General features: G+C 33.9%; 1 long non-coding RNA gene across 1 annotated transcript in view; it reads left to right on the forward strand.

Annotated features, from left to right (window-relative positions):
* The window catches only part of LOC108532791 (uncharacterized), a 13,470-nt gene extending 6,479 nt beyond the window's left edge, over positions 1-6,991 (forward strand). The window contains exons 2-3 of the long non-coding RNA XR_001886554.1: positions 5,199-5,228; positions 6,578-6,991. This is a non-coding gene — a long non-coding RNA (uncharacterized LOC108532791). The remainder of the gene's footprint in view (positions 1-5,198; positions 5,229-6,577) is intronic.
* Positions 6,992-7,845: the final 854 nt, after the last annotated feature.

The following is a 7,845-nucleotide window of genomic DNA, read 5'->3' on the forward strand; positions in this document are numbered from 1 at the left end:
TACTGGGTATATACCCAAAGGATTATAAATCATGCTGCTATAAAGACACATGCGCACGTATGTTTATTGCGGCACTATTCACAATAGCAAAGACTTGGAATCAACCCAAATGTCCATCAGTGACAGACTGGATTAAGAAAATGTGGCACATATACACCATGGAATATTATGCAGCCATAAAAAAGGATGAGTTTGCATCCTTTGTAGGGACATGGATGCAGCTGGAAACCATCATTGTTAGCAAACTATCACAAGAACAGAAAACCAAACACCACATGTTCTCACTCATAGTTGGGAACTGAACAATGAGATCACTTGGACTCGGGAAGGGGAACATCACACATCAGGGCATATCATGGGGAGGGGGGAGAGGGGAGGGATTGCATTGGGACTTATACCTGATATAAATGACGAATTGATGGGTGCTGACGAGTTGATGGGTGCAGCACACCCACATGGCACAAGTATAAATATGTAACAAACCTGCACATTATGCACATGTACCCTAGAACTTAAAGTATAAAAAAAAATAAAGAATAATAAAAACTATATATATATAAAAAGAAAAAGTTTATAGAGAAACTGTGGTCTGATCAGCATTTTAGAAACAGTGTAGGGTGGTCAGCAGTTCCTGGGGCAGTGCAAAGGCAAACCAATTTCTGTAGTTTCACCTTGAGCATGAAGTGAGTAACTGTCCCCTGGATAGGCTGAATGAAGCTTCCCTAAAAGAGCCTCCTTTGTCATATCCCATAACTTCCAAATGGAGGATTCAGCAAATTGTAAAATCGTTTGCCCTTACTTGTGGCTCCTGAGTTGGCAGGGCCTTGTTTAAATATGTTACAACTCTGAAGCAAAACAAAACAAAAAAATAGCACAGCTACAGTTCTGTGCCACATAAGTTCTCCTTGTCATCCTATCACAAATGAAACCCAATTCTAGGGTGCACTGATATCCCTCCCAACATAGAATGCACCCCAGAATCTCATAAAATTGACAAAACGGTACTTTATAAAATTGCTCTTGCTTAATTAATCACTGCCTCTGTGCCAAGCACTGTCTCAAGTGCTTTATATTTATTGTCTCTTTAAACTTCATAACTCTAGGAGTTAAATGCTAGGCAGCAAAGTGGCATTTAAAGATAGAACTGGTGCTGGAGAGGATATGGAGAAAGAGGAATGCTTTCACACTGTTGATACGAGTGTAAATCAGTTCAACCATTGTGGAAGACAGTGTGGAAATTCCTCAAGGATCTAGAACCAAAATACCATTGACCCAGCAATCCCATTACTGGGTATATACCCAAAGGATTATAAATCTTTCTACTATAAAGACACAGGCACATGTATGTTTACTGCAGCACTGTTCACAATAGCAAAGACTTGGAACCAACCCAAATGCCCATCAGTGATAGAATGGATAAAGAAAATGTGGTACATGTACACCACGGAATACAATGCAGCCATAAAAGGATGAGTTCATGCCCTTTGCAGGGACATAGATGAAGCTGGAAACCATCATTCTCAGCAAACTAATGCAGGAACAGAAAACCAAGCACTGCATGTTCTCATTCATAAGCAGGAGCTGAACAAGGAGAACACATGGACACAGGGAGGGGAAGGTCACACACTGGGGCCTGTTTGGGGTGGGGGGCAAGGGGAGGGATAGCATTGGGACAAACACCTAATGTAGCTGATGAGTTGATGGGTGCAGCAAACCACTATGGCACATGTATACCTATGTAACAAACGGGCACGTTCTGCACATGTACCCCAGGACTTTAAGTATAATAAATAAACAAACAAATAAATAAATAAATAAATAAATACAATAAAGATAGATCTTGTTTATACTTTATTATTCTCAGTTCCCATATTTTGAGACAAATGAGATAGGGATAATTTATTTAAGTACCCTTTGGTATTTGTAGTAACAGTTGTTATTCTTGGAAACAGTATGTATCAAAATAATGTGTAGGCATTGTAGAAAATTTAAAAGCGCAGACGAGCGTGAAGGAGAAACTAAAGATTACCTGTAATCCCGCCTCCGAGAGAAAAGTCACTAAGACTTTCTGGTTTCATGGTGAAAATCTTTTGGTTCCTTTTCTCTTTTGACATAACACATATACAACATAATACATAACAAATTGTATCATACAAAACCCTTCAGCTTCTTATTATTATTACTACTACTATTATCATTATTATTTTGAGACAGTCTTGCTCTGTTTCCCAGGGTGGAGTGCAGTGGTGCGATCATGGCTCACTGCAGCCTGAACCTCTGGGGCTCAAGGGATCCTCCCACTTCAGCCACTCAAGTAGCTGAGACTACAGGCGTATGACACCCAGCTATTTTTTGTATTTTATTTTGTAGATAAGGGATTTCACTATGTTTCCTATTCAGGTCTTGAACTCCTGACTTCAAGCTATCTGCTTGTGTAGGCCTTTAACTTATAAAACACTGTTCACTCACTGTGTAACTTGTCATGTTACTGAAAATTTAAATAATAAGGAATACATAGAAAACAAACACCAATAGCAAACCTTTAAATGATGAAAGAGAAAACTGCAAAAGTACTATAGTTGGATCTTTAATTTTTTGACTCTTCCACAGGCAACCTCATATACTAGAACAAACAGAATCCTTGGCTTAATAAATGAGTTCCAATTTTGATTCCATTACTCAGTAACTAGCTGGTTGTGCGAAGTATCGGGTTGGTGCAAAAGTAATTGTGGTTTTGGAGTTGAAAGTAATGGTCAAAACTGCAATTACTTTTGCACCAAGCTAATAGCTAAGAATATTACCTAGCCTCTCTGAGCTTCAGTTTTACATGTCTTTGGATAGCTTACTAATAACCATCTTAAATATTGAGCCTGGCCACAAGGCAAATAAAGAGATTGGCATAGAGTGTTTTGCATCGTAAAGAACATAAAATATGATTTTAAAATAGTTCCTCATCCTCAAGAAATACAAAAACTTTTCCCAGGATTTATGTGAGTGGAGATAAAGGCACATTAAAAATATATTTTTGTTGATATTGGGAACAAATTTAAAAGAAAAATATAAAAATAAGAAATAAAACATTGTTCCAATATAATTCAACATGAAAAAGTTAGTTTTTTTTATTTTAATTTTTAAATGTTATAGGAATTACAGTCAGAAAATGATAAACTATTTAGATTCCATAGGCAAAAACCCTAAAGTATAAATTTGTTTAGAGTATAAACACAAAATAAAATTTAGAGACAATTTATAAAATCTAATGAAGCCGAATATAGAGTTGAGGCATAGAGTAGAAAAATACAGTGAAATATTTCTAGTGTTACAGAGAAATGGAAAGCATGGTTGCTGTTAAGAAGAAAAACAAAGAGAAAAATTTACCCATAGCAACCCAGATGTTTATCTCCTTTGTTTGACAAAAGTTGCTATATTGATATATTAGATGGGAAAAAATAAAAGACCACATTTCATTTCTCGTGAACAAAAAAGAAAGTACATGAATTTTTGATTTTCAGACTTTCTGACCCCCAAAAANAGCCAGGATGGTCTCGATCTCCTGACCTCGTGATCCGACCACCTCAGCCTCCCAAAGTGCTGGGATTACAGGCGTGAGCCACCGCACCTGGCATGTCAGATCCTTTTGTTGCATCTATTTGTGTGAGCTTATCTATCTCTTTTGTTAATGTAATAAATTATGTTTATTTGCTTTTTGATTATTAAAGCAATTTTGTATTCCTGAAATGAAACTTAGCCTTGATCTATAGTACTTTCTATACATTACTGAGCAATTGGATATGCTGTGTTTTATATTATTTGCATGTCTGTTTATGATTGTTATTGGCCTATATCTAATATCTTTTAATGCTGTTATCGGATTTTGGTATAGAGTTTATGCTGGCATGAAAAAGAGTGAGAGGTATACCCTTTTACTATCCCCTGAAAGATTGTTTTGTAAGATTGATGTTAGTTGTTACTTATAATAGAAAAAGATACTGCTAAATCTATCCTTTTTGAAGATTTTCACTTGTAGATTCAATTTCTTTAATAGGCAAAGCTCTACACATTTTCTATTTATTCTTGGATCAGAATTGGTAAGCTTGGGCTTTTACAGAATTTTCACTTCTATCAAAATTTTCAAATGTTTTACATACAGCTGCCATAGAAATTATTCATATTTGTATTACTGGTATAGAAATAAAATTTTTGATTTTTGAAGTTTGCAATTTATAATTTTCTTTTCTTTTTTCATTTTTTTAAGACGGGGTGTCGCTCTGCAGCCCAAGCTGGGGTGCAGTGGCATGATCTCGGCTCCCTGCAAGCTCCGCCTCCCAGGTTCACGCCATTCTCCTGCCTCAGCCTCCTGAGTAGCTGGGACTACAGGCGCCCGCCAACACACCAGCTAATTTTTTGTATTTTTAGTAGAGACGGGGTTTCACCGTGTTAGCCAGGATGGTCTCGATCTCCTGACCTCGTGATCCGCCCATCTCGGCCTCCCAAAGTGCTAGGATTACAGGCGTGAGCCACCGTGCCCGGCCTAATTTTCATTTTTTAATTTTGATATTGATTTATCAAATTTATTAGCACGTTAATGAACTAGTGTTTGGCTTCATTGATATATCTATATTCTACACTTGCTTTCTAACTCGTTGATTTCTACCATATTTCTTTTAATTCTATCTGAGTTTAATTTTTCACGTTATCTTCTAGCCCCTTGAAATAAATGCTTAAAGACACGATATTCAGTCTGTCTTTTATAAAATATGCAGGTAAAGTATATATTAACTATATACATGTATTTGTCCCTAAGTCATGTCATACTTAATTCTTACAAGCTTGTATGTGCCACAATTTTATTTCCATTCCATTTAAAATAATTTCTAATTTCCACTGTGATATCATTAAAAAACCATGGGTTATTTAGACGTGTTTTGTTTTACTTGCTAACAGTTGGGGATTTTGAGTTAGAATTTCTTAACTGATTTTTCACTTCATACCACTGAGGCTAGAGAAAATGCTCTTTATGTTTCCCATCATTTGAAATGTATTAAGGCTTTCTCTATTTTTCAATATGTGGTCAATGTCTATGATTATTATTTGTAATTTTAAAAGCAGGGATAATGCGCAGTCATTGAATGCAGAAGTCTATACATGCTTATTATGTAAAGTTTGTTAAACAAGTTTTCAATCTTCTATGTCCTTAGTTCCTCTATATTTTCACCAGTAACTAAAAGGTATGTTAAATTTTTTCATATTATTATTGATTTATTTATTTCTTGTACACATGTTATCAACTTTGTAATTTACGCACTTTAAAGCTAAATTTTGATTGATACTTAGATACATTTAGGATTGTTATATCTTCCTGTAGAATCCGTGCTTTGTTTCATAAAGAAATGCCCTTTTTATGTCTCATCATGCATATGGTTTGAAATATTTGTTGCTAAAAGTAAATTAGTTTTCCTGATTTCATGTAATTGTCAATCTCGTTACTTTCAACTGTTCTGTCTCTGTATCTGTAATTTTTAAATAGTTGTTAATTATGCTATTTTATTGTTTTAATCCAGAGTCTGATTGTGTTTTCTAAACAGGAGAATATGCTCAATATCCATTTCATGTGATTAGTGATGGATTTCAGTTTATGTCTATAATTTAATGTTTTTTTCTTTCTATAATTCATTTGTTTTTATAATTCTCCTTATTTCACTTCATTTGCTTACATCAGTATAATTTTATTGTTATATTTTGTTCTGTTTATCTGACAGTAGCATATTATTTAATATTCCTTGGCATATTAGAGTCTAATTTAAACTGTGCAATATTAGAATTTGGATATTATAATGCTATGACCACACTTATTCCCTTTTTATATTTTGTGCTATTGATGTCATATGTTCTAATTTCTCCTATTTTAAACCTCAGCATGTCATTATTATTTTAAACAGACAACATTCATTTTTTTCTTTTTTTCTGCAATACTGGATCAATGTCATAGATAATGTTCCTTCCGTGTAAAGACCTCCTTTTAGAAGCAGGTCTTTCTGTTGATAGTAAATTTTGATAATTCCATATTAATGATTATTTTCGATATTTTGAAGATTTTATGTAATTGTTTTTTATACTTGTCATTGTATCTCTGAGTTTTATTTATCTTCTGAGATAAACATATATGTTATTTATAACATATGTCTTTGAGAAAAAATATTCAGGGGTCAAATTGTTTTTAAAGAGTCATTAGTAAAACGTTAAACTGAAGAACAAGGGCTTAATAGATTAAGAATAAATTGGAGGAGAGACAGAGTATAGCTTACTGTATCTGATTAGCGCCATAATGTGTCAAAATTAGGGCAGAAGAAATACCTCGAAGAGAGAAAACCTGAGAAAATATTGACACGACTATGCTATGCAATATGTCAAAGCTCATATTGAACTGAATGCTCTATATATTTTGATCACTCTTTCCAGAGTTTTCTCTTCTTAAAGTTCTTTCCTTCTGGCCTATCACTGATTATATGCAAAATATTCTAGTCCTAGTAGAAATTACTGGCTCAACTGCACTGAGGAAAATAATATTTCCTTCTAGCATAGTGTCCAGAATGAATCTAAGTAGAAGAAGGGAAAAAGAGAAGAACACAAGAAGGGAGACAAGGAAAAATGTCGATGTCAAAGAACTAGAGGAACAACACTGGAGTTATAAGAAACACCCAGAATTAGAATCAGAGCAATTTGATTGGATTTACTACAGCTGATTCTAGATATAAGAACTTTACCAAGCCATTTACATTTTTCGTGCTTAAATTTCATCACTTTAAAACAGAAAGAAAGAATTTACCTTATACACTTGTTGCTTAGATTATGAAAGTCATCTATACAAAATATACAATAAGGAAGAATATAAATGTAAGAATGTAGAGGGTCACAAACATAGTTTGAAATATTCAAACTTTTCATTTTGGAGTGAAAAAAAGAAAAATACTAACTGTAAATTTGAATTCATTACAATATCAAAGTCAAGCCTGCCTATCAAGTCATTTGACAGTTAAAAATGTTTTGTTTATTCCATAAACATTATGAAAAAAACTAGTTCATTGCCAAAGGGATATTATTACATAATCACAGTGAAATCTCTAAAAGTCCTGAAACAGAATTTGAGTTTCATTTGCATTTTATTTTTACATTCTTACTACTCTACTAACTACATTCTGCCTAAGTAAATATCCTCAAAGCTTTAAAAGTAGGCTGAATGAATCACTGGTGAAAAAATAATGACCAGGAGCCAACATCAAGCTGAAAAAACAAGAATCCATAGTCTTCACATGAGATGAAACTGTGTGGTAAGATGGATTTAATGGGTCTGGGCTAACGTGGTAAAAGTATAATGGATGTAGCTAAAACAAACAAGGTCAAACTCTAAACCAGCACAAGAAAAACGGAGCAAGGGCATTTGATTTCATTAAAAAGAAATTACATTTTAAATCAAAGTAAAAAAATGTAAGTCATTACAGTATTGAGGTAGTTAGTGGAGTTGACTGTATAAGAAATTGGCTACTACTTTCAAAGGGCTTCATCATTTTAAAGCTATACTAATATTTGTCTTGGGTAACGTTAAAATTATAAAGATATCAAAATTCAAAGAAAGTTCAATGCTTTTGGGGTCAGAAAGTCTGAAAATCAAAATTCATGTACTTTCTTTTTTGTTCACGAGAAATGAAATGTGGTCTTTTATTTTTTCCCATCTAATATATCAATATAGCAACTTTTGTCAAACAAAGGAGATAAACATCTGGGTTGCTATGGGTAAATTTTCTCTTTGTTTTCTTCTTAACAGCAACCATGCTTTCCATTTCTCTG

This window comes from Rhinopithecus bieti, unplaced genomic scaffold, assembly GCF_001698545.2.
Source record: "Rhinopithecus bieti isolate Rb0 unplaced genomic scaffold, ASM169854v2 scaffold_10379, whole genome shotgun sequence".
Classification (NCBI taxonomy): Eukaryota; Metazoa; Chordata; class Mammalia; order Primates; family Cercopithecidae; genus Rhinopithecus; species Rhinopithecus bieti.